This window comes from Pleurodeles waltl, chromosome 1_2 (assembly GCF_031143425.1).
Source record: "Pleurodeles waltl isolate 20211129_DDA chromosome 1_2, aPleWal1.hap1.20221129, whole genome shotgun sequence".
NCBI classification, from domain to species: Eukaryota; Metazoa; Chordata; class Amphibia; order Caudata; family Salamandridae; genus Pleurodeles; species Pleurodeles waltl.
The window spans coordinates 1,205,917,205-1,205,933,830 of record NC_090437.1 but is presented as its reverse complement, the minus strand read 5'-3'; the positions used below and the strand labels follow the sequence as shown (position 1 = coordinate 1,205,933,830).

At 46.9% G+C, this 16,626-nt stretch overlaps 1 protein-coding gene across 1 annotated transcript in view; it reads left to right on the top strand.

Moving 5' to 3' along the window:
- The window catches only part of NSD2 (nuclear receptor binding SET domain protein 2), a 504,567-nt gene that overhangs the window by 290,933 nt on the left and 197,008 nt on the right, over positions 1–16,626 (top strand). The window lies entirely within an intron of this gene.

The following is a 16,626-nucleotide window of genomic DNA, read 5'->3' as shown; positions in this document are numbered from 1 at the left end:
GTGTAAACCCAAAATAGCGTAGTTGTTCTACATCGATCGAACAAGAATTCCGTGTGGCCAATCAACTCTTTATAGGATATGTTGGAGTTGAACAAGCAAAGGTAGTACAAAATGTGGACCATCTCACAATAATTACTGCTCTTCATAAAAATCTGCCATGTACTGGCCAAGAAGACCCAAGGCTGCAACTGCTGCGTTAGGCTATGGGATTTCCCTGTCGTGGATATGTCAGTCCACAATGTGAGTGTCTTTACATGTGTTCACCAAGCACTACTTCCTAGATGGTCTGATCCATCGAGAAGGGCACTTTGCCAGTTTGGTCCTGCAGGAATTTTTGGTAGAACTTGTTTCCAGACCTACCCCTGGGGAGGTATTGCTTGGGTATCTATTCTAGATATGCAATCTGCGGCTTGAACTTCCTATCAGATAAACAAGTTACTTAACTTTGGTAATGCCTTATCTTTTAGAAAGTCTATTTAGCTCAAATTCTTTAAAAATCCTTACCGTTCTGCAGACTGGTACATTAGGGTCACCCTTATGAGGGCCTTAATGATGAGACAGAGCCGAATGACGCGCAGTGGTTCTGCTTGAAAATTTCCAGATCCAGTCTGACGCCTGGTGAATATTCTAAGGTAAGGTATCTGCGGCTTTAGTCTCAACCCAATAAGGTGTTACTGAAGGTAAAACCTGTTCTTTAGTGCTATGGCTATAGCTCTATTGACTGCTGCATAGCCCTACCTTGCCTAGAAGCATATGGATTGATCCACACAGGAGTAGTATCTGAGGTGCACTTCCAGTCCATGAGCCCTCTGCTTGTACTTTGTAGTCCGTTGAGCATCAGAGGTTCCACATAGAGCTCAGAGCCTATTATATCAATCACATGAAGGCAAGTAGAGCAACATCTTTGGAGTTTTCCTGCGCCTTCACACTGCCCCTGTAATTTTCACCTAGTTGATGACAAGTGAAAGGATTTGAGTGTCTTTATTAGACATACTGTCAGCACCTTCCTCAGTGGCATGCATCTTGGGAAATGTGGGTGAGACAGTATGGAAATTATTTGAATGCCACAAAGGAAAAGTTCATCCTCCTTTACCAAGTAGGCAAAGAAGTACATAAAATACCACTCCTGATATTGGCGCAACAATGTCTTCAGTGCTGTTCTAAGGGCACTGATCTTCAATTCAGCACGCAGGCAATCCGAGCTACTAGCCATTTGTTCTGTGCCCAAACAAAGCTTTAGATGGTTTTTATTTACGTTTGAGGGTGCATTTTCATACATGCAAGAGGAATTACGTGCCCATTCCTCTGTCCTCAAAAAGAAAATTCTAAAGAATGCCAGAAGCCCTGTATGACTTCTCTCTGTTTCTCATTTCAGTGTTAGTCATTGAAAAGTTGGTTTGCTTCCATGGACTGCTGCTCCCAGAACGAACTGCCTAGTATTCAGAGACCTGGTATCCACTGTGCAATACTTTCCAAGGGAGTAGTCCTGTTGTTCCCAATCACTGGATTCTTTTTTCAGGACTTGAGCGTTTAGAATTGCTCTCACCTCAGACTAGTCTTTTCACCCCAATCATGCCACTCCCCCCTGGGGTTGGCTGGTGCCTGGAACTGCTTATAAGCTGCCATGGCCTAAAGCTCCTTGTTTGTTCATTGAATGTAGTTCCTCAGAGACCCTGACCTCTTCTGCCGGCTATCCTGACCAGTTCTTGCCGTGCTTTAGCCAGAGCCAATATGCTGTCCCTGTGCAGCTTGTTAGATTTATCCCAGCCCAGCATTGATTTTGCTTTAATCCTTTGTCCTCCTTGTTTCTACAGTCAGGTGCAGCCCATGGGCTAAAGTTTTCTAATTGTTTATAGTTTGTCCCTTCTGTTTCTACCATTACTTCTCTTTGCTTATTCCTTTAGTTTTCATAGCTCTTGTATTATCTCCCATTCTTTTAGCTTCTGCTCTTTGCTAATGTGCCCTATCTCTGTTTCTGCTGCACTCTCTAGTTCCCGTGGGGTTACAGTCTCTTGTTTACTAAAGTTCCTAGTATTCCTGTGCCTGTCCTGCCTTTTGTTCTCAGTTTTTCTTGCATGCCCTGCTCCTATTTGCTACAGCTGTTACGTTCCTTTCTAGTGTTTGCTCTGTGTACTCCTCCTATGTCTGGTAAGTGTGCTGTTTTGTCCTCATCTGTGTTGTTTGTGTATTTCATTTGTATGGGCTCCTGGTTTCCAAGAGGCAATTCCTACCCATCCTTTTCAAGCTGTGTTACATGTATCTTAAGTGATTTAACTGTGACAGTATGGCATTTCTAGTTTCTTAGGAATGACCAGTGTGTCTTCTGTTGAACCCATAAAGGCCTGTCTTCTGTAAGTGCAATCCTTGTTTTTTCCATGTGGTCTAGGTACAGAATAACTTCTTCTCCCTCCTTTCCGATGATTTGTAGGTTGACTGCCTGTAAGAGTAACGTGCAAAGGCACCATTATTCCCTGTTGCTGTGGGAAATTCTGAGTCTTACTTGTTTACAACCTTAGTGGTAACTCAGAATGTTTTTCTATTATTGGGTCTCTTCCCTGTTTGTTCACATTAGGGCTTATTTGCCTTCTCTATCCTTTAGCTGTGCTTTACCCTTTTTGTGCCTGTTCTTGTTATATACATTTGTCTTATCCTCTGCATCGGTTCTGGACTTCTTTAGGCAGATTCCTTGACTGGTGTTTCCCAGATGCAAGAGGTGCCCATATAGATTTAGCTCTAGCGTCCCAATCGATCTATAATGAACATGTGAAACGAGCAGAGAAGCTCACACCACCTACAGAAAACCATCAAATAAAGGGCAATGCAAACCATGTGATTACTGTGGCAATGAGAGGTACTAGGCACCCCAGTGGTCTGTGAAAGGCTGGATGTGCTCGCCTTGTGATATGGCAAATTACTTTGCAAAAGTATGCAACTCCACAACTACAGAAAAGTGGCTGGGAAACAAATGCAAAGTAAAGCCTACGTATAGTGAGACACAATGCTTGAATTAAGCTTAGTCATGGATAATTACTCTGGTCGCATCCCAGTCCATTGTTATTTTGTATACCATGCCACCTCAGTTTGGACCCAGTCATATGCAAATCAGTCTTGACCCTGCTCCAGTTGGAACAGGTCAGCCCAAACTGCCAGGCCAGATCCTCCCTGACCAGAACATAAGCAACCCTGGGCTATTTACTCCCTAGTTATGACTCATTATCCAGTTATAGCTTTATTCCAGTGCCAGTGTGCATGGGACCCACGACTGGACATACCCATCCCACTTAGAGTGACACATTAAAGTACATACAAAACAAAAGCAAGAACTCAAAAAAGCAGAAGTAGCCAAAATCATAGAAATGGTCAGTGTTCCTAATCCATGAGTAGCCTCCTTTGTTGTAGCCTGAAAACTCAAACTGGTGCTTTGGTATTTGAAGGCCAAACAACGCCATTAAAAGTTAGTGCCACCTGACTCCTACTATTGATGTAACGGAAATAAATGGAGCAAAGTGGTTGTCTAAGATTGACTTAGTCTGGCTACCACCAGATCAGGCTAAGGAAGGGGCTTGGGTATATCACAACGTTTTCGAAACACGTAGGGATAACCGTGCCACCACAGACTAAACTTTGGTATCTCTAGTTCCGTTGAAGTGTTTTGAAAATGCAACCGGTAAATGCTGTCTGACTTAAGAAGTGTGTTGAACGTCAGCAGTTAAATTCTAGTTTTCATCACCTCCATCTAATAACATCGTGATCACCTATAAGCCTTTTTTTTTTTTAGAGAGGATAAGAAAAGGTGGCTTAACACTTTATCAGGAGAAATGTTTGTAGCTTACAAGCAGTGACTTCTTTGGCTACTGTTTCTCTGAAAAAGGTCTCTTTCAAAATCCCCACCATATCTGAAGGGAGGACTTCCTAAACATTGTCACTTACTGTGATAAGTTCTTAAAAACCTCATTGCATTGACAAACCCACTGCATGACATCAAAACAGATTCACCATTGGTACAGGAGTCACCCCAACAGCAAACCTTAAGAGACCAAAAAAGCTTGTTCAGCAGATACCACTATGAAGTTTTATGACCCACCACAGCAACGGAACTGGTCGTTGAAGGCAGGCTCCCTTGTTTCAGGGTGATGCAAAAACAACTTAGCGATCCCTGGGTTTCTAATGCCTGTGCCATTCGAGCACTCCGATAATGAGCCATGGTATTCTCCAATAGAACAGTAAGCCATTGCTGTACTGTAGGTGGGGGTGCAGACACTGATATATACATCTAAGGCAAACAACTTTCAGGTATGTACAGACCACAAGCCATTAATACTACTGTTTCAACAATCAAAATCCAAACTGTCACTGAGGATCGAGAAGTGGATTTTGAAATTCTGAGAATACTGAAGGTAGGGCACTGACCTGGGCAGGAGAACTCTGTCCGAATCTGTTGACAACTAGAGAGCTGCATCTGAACGAGATGTCCTAGGATGCTGAGTGTAGGAAGCCGGCCCTTTGTGGTAAGTCAGTACAGTGTAAAGGATCCAGAGGTTCCACAGCGAGTGGACAGGGCTCGCTTTGCAATACTAAAGTGCTCTATTTGGAGGTAATGTGTTCGAGCAGCCTTAGGCTTAACACAGAGGAGTGCAAGACATCCACAAATACACACAATAGTCAATAATGAGACACACGACTCTAAAAGGAGATACACACCAATTTATAAAAATAGTAAGCATCTTTTTGTATGTGTAGGCATTTGAGGAAAATCTTTCAGGTATGTAGGCTTGTAAATGGGATTTATTTTCGCTTTAAAAAGTGGGCACTTTGTGCATTTTGAGTTCTGCTGTTTTATCCTACAGGAGTGCCCAATGCATTTAAGTGGAGATCGGTCACTGAAAAGAGGCTGCAGGCTCTGGCCAGGAGGCAAGTCTGGCTGAACCAACAGAGGGGCTCAGGCCTCACGATGCCCAGGCACAGGTTGGCACCTTTGGTCCCCTTCTCCATAGCTTGGGAATGATGGCTGCAGAGGTGTCTTTAGATGTCAGGTTTTTCTTACCGGAGCGGTCTCAGTATAGGGGGGTTATGTTCAGAGGCTGCAGGCATCCTCGGGGAGTCCCACAGTGGTCTGGTGGTCCACTCAACTCTAGTTCAAGATGGCAAGTACGGCGGCCTCCCGGAGTCCACGGACATGGGTAGCATGGAGGGCTTTGTTGAAGGTATGCTCTCTGAACTTTTTCCTGGCGAGCTTTCGCGTCTGTTGGTGGTGGAGAGAGCGCACAGGTTGTTGGGGCCTCGGCCTCCGTCTGGCACCCCGCCTCGGCCCATCATTATCCGTCTGCTGAATTACCGCAACAGAGATGCAGTGCTTCAACTGGCTCGAGATCGCCGCCTGGTGATATATAAGAACTCTGAACTGAATTTTTTCCCGGACTTTACTCCCGGGGTGCAGGCGGTCCGCAGGGCCTTCCTACTGATTAAGCGCTCCCTTGGACAAACGGATGCTAGGTTTTCTCTTATATATCCGATGAAACTGAAGGTGCAGTATGGGGGTAAGCTGCATTTCTTCACTGATCCAATGGTGGCGGCTAAATTTGTTAAGGCGATTACTTGATCCTCTGCTGCCGCGGATTCAAATGGGCCTGGAGCGGAGAGTGGGTCTCTTAGCGATAATGACTGAATGGCATGGATAGAGACTGAGCAGGTGGCCGTTTAGATACAGCGCTCACTCTATTAAGTGGCGTCTCAATGTTCTTGTTGCTTTATGGGCCCTATGCCCGCCCTCCCCAGTCCTGTCCGGGACGATGGGTTGGGTGGTTAGCTCTTCGCCCCTTGGATGAGTCCTGTTACTATGACATGGGTCTTTGGGGTTAAAGGGGGGTGGCTGCTGGCTTTGACCCAGTTGGGAGGTCTGCGTGCGTGGGGGGTGGGTTTGGTTAAATGTTTTTCTTGTCTTTGTCCTCTCTTTCCTTTGCTTTCTCTGTTTGATCGTGTGTGGCGGGCGTGGGTGGGTGGCGGGGCGGCACAGTGCTTTGATGGGAGTCCAGGGATGACACGGGAGAGGGTGACATTGATTCGTTGCCTTACATGGAATGTGCAAGGTTTGAACGATGAGCGTACGGTGCGCCTCATGTCTGGTATGTTAAGCGCCAGAATATAGATATATGCATGCTGAAGGAGACTCATTTAGTGGCGGCTACGATGCGCCGATTAAAGGCTGGCTGGATTGGTGAATGCCATGGTGCAGTATGCCAAGGGTGTGGCGATTTTGCTGCGCCGGGGACTGCAATGGCGAACTCAAAGGGTGATCGTGGACCCCAATGGTCGATATGTGTTACTGAGTGGACTGTTGTTGGATCGGCCTTGCAGGCTCGTGTCTGTGTATGATCTTGGACCCGGAGCGGGATCTGGAGTGTGTGGCCAGGGTGCATAGACCTCCAGTAGATGAGGTGTAAGTGTATCGGACTACTCCTTATAAAATGCAGGAGTCAGCCCATCCAAGCCGGGGGACTTGTCTCCTTGCAAGACACGAATCGCAGCCTTTACCCCCTCCACAGAGAAGGGCTTGTCAAAATAAGCTCTATGCGCATCTTCAAACCAAAGCAAGCTGATCTCAGCAAAGTAGTCCTGAATGGCCTCAACATTCAGCTCAGCAGGGTGCAGAGTAAAGATCCGCAAAACATTTAGTGAACACCTTCATGACTCAGTCCGTTCCCGTCACACTCTCCCCCTCCGAAGTGTCTATTTCAGTAACATAGCTACTGGACCAAGGTTTACGGAGCATGCTCGCCAGCGTGTGTCCGGCTCTCTCCCCTTCACTGTAGCGCCGCGCCCTGGCAAACCTCCCCAAGAATCACATTTCCCGCAGAGAGGCTTCCTCATAAAGAGAAATTGCGCTTCGCAGAGCCACCAGCGTATCATCAGTCCAATCCAGCACCAAACACGCCTCCAAATCTGCTATCCGCGCCTCCAGATCAGCAAGCTCACGGCGCAGAGCTCGCACCACTCCATGCTGCTTCAAAATACATATTCCACGAATTACCACTTTGAAGGCCTCCCACATCTGTGGAACGCCCCATCCCGTAGTGCCCCCTGAGGCAAACGCCACGCAAAAGCGCGTCCCGGCCCACCAGCTCCAGCACAACCGGGGAGTGGTCTGACCGAATACGCGCCAAATGCTCCACTGATTGCGTCCAAAAGATGGCAGGTACAGTAGTGACATCAGGTGTCTGGTTTTGGTGGATCTAGAGGCTTTAGAGTCCGTTCTTTGGAGTTTGCTGAAAAACAGGTCCACTGTTTATGGGAGGTCTTTTGTCTTTTTCCAAAGGCAAGCAGTCCTCCCAGGTTTCTGGAGTCACAGCTGCAGGACAAGTTGACTGGTGCAGATTTCAAAGAGGGATGCAGACAGGCCAGTGGGGTTGGTACTAGGTCAACTGCTTCTTTTCTCCTCTTCTGCAGCTCTTCAGTGCCCTTAATCTTCATAGGTGGTCAGGATTTGCTTCTCTTGTGCCAGGGGCTTACCTAAATACTGAATTTAGGGGCATTAGGAGTGTGTAGTGTAGTAGCCAGAACCAATGGGCTACTAACACTTGGGGTAACTGCGTCCCCTACATGATCACTTCCTCTGGCAAGTGGTCATAACACTGTCGGAGAATTCCTAGGTAGGCCTTCTCAAAGATGGCTACATCTGAAAAATTGTGCTCACCTCGACTTAGCCCACCTTAGGGTTGGTGCTAGCCTGGAGGTCACATGCCTACCTTGACTATCTAACGTTCCCACCTGTCCAGGTGCCAAGTGGGTTCAGGAAGGAGGTGGCTTACTATCCTGTGAGGGAATACAGATTCTCATTTCAATGGATGTAGCCCTTTGAGGATTGCTTCCTTAGGAAGGCTAATCAGCAGTTCTTCCCGGACAGGCTTTTGTTCTGGGCCTCCTGAGAGCAGAAGGCTCTTACCCTAGGGGGCCAGAAACGTGTCTCAGGCTGGCAGGAACCAGGCTGCAAGCACACTAGAGGCTGATATGGTTGCAGGGGGTATCTTTTAGGTGCCTTCTGGGTGCATGTAATGATGAATCCCTCACTGGAATGAGATGTTTGATAGCAAACATCCCAATCTTCAGTGAAACCATCATGTAGATGTGGAACTCTTATTGATCAGTGTCCAGCATATGCTGGCTTCTCTGACCACTTACTATGTCCAAGAATTGACAAAGACCTAGCAGGGGCATATCTGCTCTTGCAGATGTACCTTCACATGTAATATAATGCACCCTGCCTTAGGGCCTCCTATACCAAAGTGGTGAGAAGAGCTGCTCAGGTCTTTGGCCTCGAGCTGCCTTCTTTTGCAATCAGTACAAACCTACTGACTGAGGTGCTTCAGCTCAGTGCTTCTACGTCTGAACCCCTTTTGCCCTTTAGGCAAGCCCTCACTGATGTCCTGCTGGGGAACATGGTTCAAACCCAGCACAGGGGCGCCTGCCACAACGCCAACAACGGCTGCGGAGTCGACCGATGACACTTGACGGTGCACAAGGGTTACTTACTGCTCAAAGAAAAAATTCCAGATCCTGTCAGACGCCTGGGTTGAAATTCTAAGGTAAGGAGTCTGCAACTAGAATGTCTTTACCAGATAATGTATTAGCGAAGACAAGTAACTTGTTCTTTACTATGAATAGTGTGCGTCATCGACAGAACGTCCTGGTTTTTGGACTTACATCAGTTTCACATAAAATGCACAGCAGTGGGAGGTATACTCCTAATACAAAATGATCAACTCCTATTTTAATGATTTTTAAAAGACTAACAGTTGATTTTTATTTTGTCCCAAAATCCTCTTCTTGCCTTATGTGGTTTCACACATGTCTTGCATAATCCTCACATGCACCAGTATGGAGCTTTAATAATTTGGCATTAATACTGAATGAAGTGAAGATAATTATTGAATTCTTATATTTACTCTTCATACCTGCTCCCTCTGTATTTCATCTGCATTGTGCTATATGGTGTATTGGAAATACAAGGCTCCACAAGAAGCCTTCACAACAGTGCCTGGAGAATCCGTGGATAAAACTTCTAAAAACTGCAACAATCGTCAGATAAAACAAACTGATTAATTGCCCCTGTCAGTGCTGTCCAAGGAACAAAATATTTGGACCGCTTTTCCAATAGAATCCATCTGACATTGGCAACTAATGCAGTCATGATCGAGTGAGTGGATATGAGGCAGTGTTTGGGCCAAGGTACTCAGCCACAGAAAGAAGCCATGAACTACATTAACATCCTGGAACTCTGAGCAGTGCATTTAGCCCTACAATAATTTCTTCTACTGGTCCTAAAATTGTATTCTAGTGTAGTCCAGCAGACTGTGCAGATGTTAAATGAGATGCGAGTTGTAAGGTGACTAACACTGAAAGCCCGGTCCTAACATTGTCTGATTAAAATAACATCTTCAGCAGTTATTTTGTCTGAAGAGAACTGCAAAGCAGATGCCTTGAACACAGCTCCCACGAAATTCTTGACTCCGTCTTTGAAGATCCTGCGTGACATTTTCCAAGACGGGCGATTCTCGTATGCGTGTTTGCAAGCACAGTTGCCCAAACACCTCAAATTAGGGAGGAAGTGCACCGCCATTTCGGTCAGGTTATGGCAGAAATCTTTCCTTATACTAATACTACAGATCAGTCAGCCAAGTAAAAGGTTTCAGTGGTGGTTCCTAGATCACCTCCTGACATGTTGAATAAACCACAGAGCAAGGAAGTCTAATCTTTCTCCAAAAACCTGCAAGGTAAAGTCTTTCACTTCAGTCTTCTGTTCAACTTTGCAGCAAGGCTCCTCAGAGACTACATTTGCTTTAAGAGTGTATTATGTTTTACAAAGCAACCTCCTTTTACCAGGTCATCCTCAGCTTTCAAATGTAATATGATCCATCAAACTGAGTACCTTCCAGGCAGAAGTGGTGTGCAGGTTCCGGAAGTTGGCCTTCCGTTTTCTTCAATAAGGTACACCTATACTAAATCACAGATTATATGTTAATCACAGGGTTATTTATTTCACCTGATCTGTTATTTGATTTTCTGCATGTTTTCCCATCAAAATGCTCTCCTTCCTCGTGTGATGGTTAATTTCTTTCCCTCCTGTGATGGGTTCCTCTTTCCAGGAGTCCACTTCACAACATCCTTTTTAGAAGGCTGCTGTACTAGTACTTATTACGTTTGCTTGTGACTTTTTTCAGAGAAGAACTGTCCATGGATTCGCAAGTCACTATACCATTGAACGCTGAATATTAATTCTGGTCAGCATGTCAGGTGTTTCCATACTTCACATACCCTTAGTTTATCCTGTCAAGAGGATTATGTCAAAGGGATTACTTCGATCTATTGTGATGTTTTATCCAGCAGTTCTGTCAACTTCCGCACACTGCTACATTATGACTTGTCATTGTTGCAGAGATCCTATAATCATCTTATCTATGGTTCCTACTTGAGCTTATAGTAACTATTGAGATTTTAAAATTTGGACTGGAGCCCAGAAAGTGTTTTATAGTATGGGTCCCATCTTCTATGGACTAAAGTGGTGCACTGTACTCCTACTGAGACCTATAAGATCATGTAGTTCTCACCGGTTCGTATTTTGTTTCTGGAAGGTGTGTGCTGACAAATGTTTTACTGTGTCGGTCCTCCAGCTTTGGAATTATCTTCTGTTCTCAGTTAGTTCAGAACAATACTTCTTTCCAAAGTAGCTAACATTTTTCCCCACATAAGCATTAGTTGAGTGAACAATGAAAACATTCTAGCAGCTATTTCATTGTATTTAGGTATTGCTGTAAAACCACAATAGCAGTTGTACACCTAAACAAAAATGTGTAAGCTTTGTTTACACAAACCAAGCATAAACAATGGGATGATCATGAGAACACACTTCCGCTGTCTGATTTACTTATAAAAATGTCTTTTTAACCCCTTGCTTTCAAATATCAACTTCTCTGGCTCGCAATTCACTCCCTGTCTTGGATGTAAGTAGGTTATTGTGTTAGTCTGTCACGTAGAGCCCTCAAAATGAGCCTAGCTAATAAGGAACAATTCATACCAAGATAGATCATGTGTGTGCAATCGGACAACCAAGGCATCCTTCCTTGGATTAGCAAGAGCTCAGTTCACAAGTTTAAACTGTTACTACATCCCCCACTATAGTTCTTAATGTTTCTCACATGGTCGAAAGTATCTGCTAGACGTGTATTTACACCTTTGCTGCAATCTGTCCTGATGCAGACTGCAGAGCAGGTGGTAAGTTGTCCCTTTTTTTAATAACCTGTTTGTCTGAATTAGCACATCTTCAATGTTTTCATTGGTACTTGCTGCTTTTCCTGTGGGCACGCTTGAAACTTTGCTCATTGTTAAAATACCATTGAACATTCCATGATAGAAGAGGGAATGTTCTCTTCCAGGGGATCCTCATCAATAGTCATAAACATTGAATATTCCCGCCCTTGTGCGGGGACCCCGGAGCATATATCAAATATACACATATTATACATGTGTAATAAATAATCATGCAGACTATCATGTTAAAAACAGGCTAAAAATGCTTTATTTCTATGAAGTTTTTTTTATTTATTTTTTATATTAAATACTACAATAGAGCATAAATATGTGCCCAAGCTCCTAAAACTAAGATTAGTGAAGTGAGCAGTAGCAAACTCTAGAGAGAAAATAGAAAAAACTGCATTGAAAAACACTGAAGCATTCTTAGCCAATAGGCTGCATGCAGGTTAACACAGGAGAACCATAAAAACTTTGGCACCGTGCCTTTAAGACCCTGAGCACCTCCAGTATCCCACCATGCCTCAGGGGTGAAGGAAAGGTGACAGTTGGTTCACAATTAGGTCAGTTCTTTTTTCCGGCTTCTTCTGAGAGGATCCTGGAGCATTGAGCTCTCAGTTTTTCTGAGTTTTTTTCTCAGAAAAATTATTTAAAAAAGCGTTTTTCATTTTTCACTCGACAAATAACATCTTTGTCTGAGCTAGGAAGGTTTTTTCTGACAGAAAAATGCCTTCTCTTTTTGTCAAATGCCCTGCTTGTGGGAAGATGGCCCAGTCAGATCCCCACTCTCTGTGCATAGTGTGCCTGCCTCAGAGTCACTGCCCTGACACTTGTAAGTACTGCAAGAACATGTCTAGGAGGACTCTGAAAGACAGAGAGAAGATCCGGCTTCATGGGCTTCAGGAGAGGAAAAGAACATCGTCCTCCTCACTTCCCAGACATCCAGAAGGCCATTCTCAGGAGAGAATGGCCCGGTAGACGTCGACAGGTAGGAAAATACCTGTTTGTTCACCGTTGACGTCGTCGCTACCACCGTCTCACCGGCATAGATCGCCGTCGACGGCGACACACCCGACGTCGAAGGGAACGGCGTCGAAGGGACATCAGAGCAGGGGCAGGTCTCCGTCGACGGCAGCCCGCCGATCGACGTCGAGCCATCGCCGGCGTGCCCGGTCGCCACCAAAGGCTGTGCGCCCCCCGACGTCAGGACACACGGCGTCGTCATCACCACGACGGCACGAGAAACATCCGCCGTCAACCTCCGATCGCTCCACGTCGAGGCACACGACGGCGAGCAGGTCGAGGTCCAAGGAACGTCGTTCGACGTCAAGACATTCAACGTCGAGGCACTCAACGGCGAGACAGGAACAAACGGCTGGGCGCCCCTCGACGTCGAAACAGCCATCGACGTCGATGCAGGTTTTACCTGTCCCACAGGGAGCAGAACATCGCCCCACGCCAGACAAGGCACCATCTCCAGTGGTCTCCATACCGAGCGGCTCTTCTCGGTCTAGAGCGGCATCTGGGCATGTCTCGCCCATCAATCTATCTCCGAGATGGCTGGAGAGCCTCAACAGACCAGCGGCATCCCCAGATTCGCAGTATTCGCGAATGTATTCACCTACTGCCTCCCTGCCAAGAACGCCATCACCGACAGCCAGGGCAGAACGGGCTCCTTCAGCTCCTCGCCAACCGACCGCGAGGCCTAGACGCTCTGCTACAGCGTCTCGCAGCAGATTTCGCTCTCAACGGAGATCCAGGTCGCGGTCAAGAAGAAGATCACCCTGTTGGTCTTCATCAGGTTCTTCTGTCGGGCGTTACTCACCCACCCTTACAGATTCACCACCTGCTAGTGTCTCACCGGTGGATGATATTACCACATTCAACGAGGTGTTGCTAAGAGGAGCACAGCAACTCAACATTGAGGTTCCAGAACCATCTACCTCCTCATCGATTATCTTTGAGACTCTACAACAGAGATCAGCGTCGAAAAAGTTGCTGCCTCTGGTGCCTGGCTTGCTGCAGCCAACTATGGACACTTTTCTGGCCCCAGCCTCGCTTAAGTCTGCACCGGCTAGGATTCTCAAGAAATACAAGGCTCCAGAACAAGACCCTTTATTCCTTAGAAAAGATCCGCCACCGGACTCGGTGATCATAGCTGCCGCCCGAAAGACCCACTCGGTGGCTTCTTCATCCACGGTACCCCCGGATAAAGAGAGCAGGCATTTAGACTCTCTAGGGAGAAAGATATGCGGAACGGCGGCTTCAGCAATGAAGGTCTCCAGTGCGTCTGCGCTCCTGGGCAGGTACGATCGTTCTCTGTAGGATTCCCTCAGTAGATTTACGGAAAAATTGCCCAGAGAAGACAGGCAAGATTTCCAGGAGATAATACAAGAAGGATGCCTGGTATCCAACCAGGTTATCAGCGCGGCAGCGGATGGGGCGGATTTGGCTGCTCATGGGTATGCACATGGTATCTGTGCGAGGAGATCTTCCTGGCTGAGGCTCACAGGCTTGAAACAGGAAGCACAGCAACGCATCCTGAATCTCCCATTTGCCGGGAGCTCTCTATTCGGTGCCCATGCAGACGAAGAGATGGCCCGCATGAAGACCGAGGTGGATACCTTGAAGGCGGTGGGCCTCGAAAGAAAGATTTCAGGCGGAGGTACAGGCCGTATGATAGGCGCCCTTTCCAGCAGAGGGTTCAAACCCCTCATTGGTCGCAAAGGTCACAACAGCGACAGGGACGCCCTCTCTTTCAACGAAGAAACACAAGGGAGCGAGGGTCAAGCAGACCTCAACAGTCCACTCCGAAAGCACCCACCAAGCAATGAAATCTTGCTTCCCTCGACACTGTACACCACTCCGGTGGGGGGAAGTATTACGGCTTATCTTCACGAGTGGCACTCTATCACAAGAGACAAATGGGTGCTCAATATTGTCGAACATGGCTATTCTCTTCTTTTCAAACAGCCTCCACCACGCTTGCCACCAACCAGAGACAATCCATCTCACCTCAGCTTGCTATGAAAGGAGGCTCTCGCCCTCCTGAGAAAGAACGCCATAGAAAAGGTTCCACCTGCACAAAGAGGACAGGGGGTCTACTCCCGTTACTTTCTAGTGGCAAAGAAGGGTCGAGAGGGCGTTTTCAGGCCAATTCTGGATCTGCTGCTGCTGAACAAATACATAAGGAAGCAGTGGTTCAGAATGCTAGCGCTTCACCAGATTTTCCCTCAACTGCATCAGGGAGACTGGATGTGCTCCATTGACCTGCAGGATGCGTACTTTCACATCCCAATAGCTCCAAAGCATCGGAAATTCCTGCGCTTCCGAGTAGCGTTACAGCTTTACCAGTTCAGAGTTCTACCCTTTGGCCTGAAATCTGCCCCAAGAGTTTTCTCGGAATGTATGGCAGTGGTGGCGGCGCATCTCCGAAGACAAAGGATATACATATATCCATACCTAGACGACTGGCTACTAAAGGCTTCTTCTCCGGAGCAGGCGAGAAGCCATCGGGACATTGTACTAAGAGTTTGCGAAGCCCTAGGTCTTCAGGTCAATTACCAGAAGTCAACATTGACGCCAACGCAGAATCTTCACTACCTAGGAGCTATCATAAACACAGAAATACAAAAAGTGTATCCTTCGGAGGAACGACTATCCTCAATAAACAAGAAGTGCCAGGACTTGTTGAGAACCAGTGCACCTACGGCACGTCAGGTGACATCACTACTAGGCTCCATGGCATTGTGCATTTTTATTGTCCCAAATGCCAGACTCCACATGAGACCCCTCCAAGAGGCATTGGAGACCAACTGGAGCCAAAGAACAGGTCGCTGGGAGGACACGGTGCGGCTACCGGAGGTAGCACTTCAGTCATTGAGATGGTGGATGCACAGACCTCACCTGTCAGTGGGTGCTCCGTTTCACCAGGTGCTTCCATCCGACACCCTAGTAACGGATGCATCTCTTCAGGGATGTGGGGCTCATCTGGGTCCTTTTCAAGCGCAGGGTCTGTGGTCAGACAAGGAAAAGCAGTACCACATCAATCTGCTAGAACTCAGAGCTGTCCATCTCGCTCTCAAGTCTTTCATACCGCTAATTCAGGGGAAAACTCTCTTGATACAGACGGACAATACAACCACGATGTATTACTTGAACAAACAGGGGGGAACGAGGTCCCTATCGCGAGAGTCCCAAGCGATATGGCATTGGCTCCTGGCCAGAGGAATGTCAATTACAGCAGTTCACCTGCCAGGTCAGCAGAACGTGGAAGCAGACTTTCTAAGCAGACACCTGGAGGACGTTCACGATTGGGTCCTGCACGGCGAAGTCGCAGAATACATCTTCGCGCAATGGGGTCGGCCCCAACTGGACCTCTTCGCAGACGAAGTAAACAAGAAGTGCCCAGACTTCGCATCCAGGTTCTACCGTCCGGGATCTCGAGGGAATGCCCTGTTGATCGACTGGTCAGGGATATTTCTTTACGCTTTTCCGCCGATTCCCCTCATTCCGGCAGTGATCAGCAAACTTTACAGATCCAGGACCAGAATGATTCTTATAGCGCCGCAATGGCCCCGACAATTCTGGTACACGGATCTCCTCAACCTGTCGGAAGAACCTCACAGGAGGCTGCCGTGCAGACCGGATCTTCTGAGCAGAATGGAGGGCAGGATTCTACATCCCAACCTACCCTCTCTGAGCTTAACAGCATGGCTCCTGAATTCCTGCAGTATGGGCACCTAGGGCTCTCACAGGAGTGCATGAGCATCTTGAAAGAGTCCAAACGACCTTCCACGCGGCGTTCCTACGCTTTTAAGTGGAAGAGATTCTACATATGGTGCTGTCAGCAAGGTCATAATCCCATACAGGCGCAGGAGGATGTCATACTATCCTATTTGCTTCATCTAGCGAAGTCAGGTCTGCAGGTATCATCTATTAAGGTACATTTGTCTGCTATTACTGCCTATCGCATATCGCCTTCTCGGGAATCCTTCTTTACAAAACCTGTAGTCAAGGATTTCTTAGAAGGTTTAAAGAAAGTTTTTCCGCCAATTCGGAGGCCTTCTCCTCCGTGGGAACTGAACATAGTCCTGGCAAAACTTATGGGCCCTCCTTTCGAGCCTATCCATAAGGCCTCTTTACAACACCTTACGTGGAAGGCGGCTTTTCTAGTGGCCATTACTTCAGCGAGGAGGGTCAGTGAAATCCAGGCCTTGTCGGCAAAAGAACCGTACACGGTTTTTCATGACAATAGAGTGGTTCTACGAACTCACCCATCTTTCCTTCCGAAGGTGGTGTCAGAATTCCATATTAATCAGACCA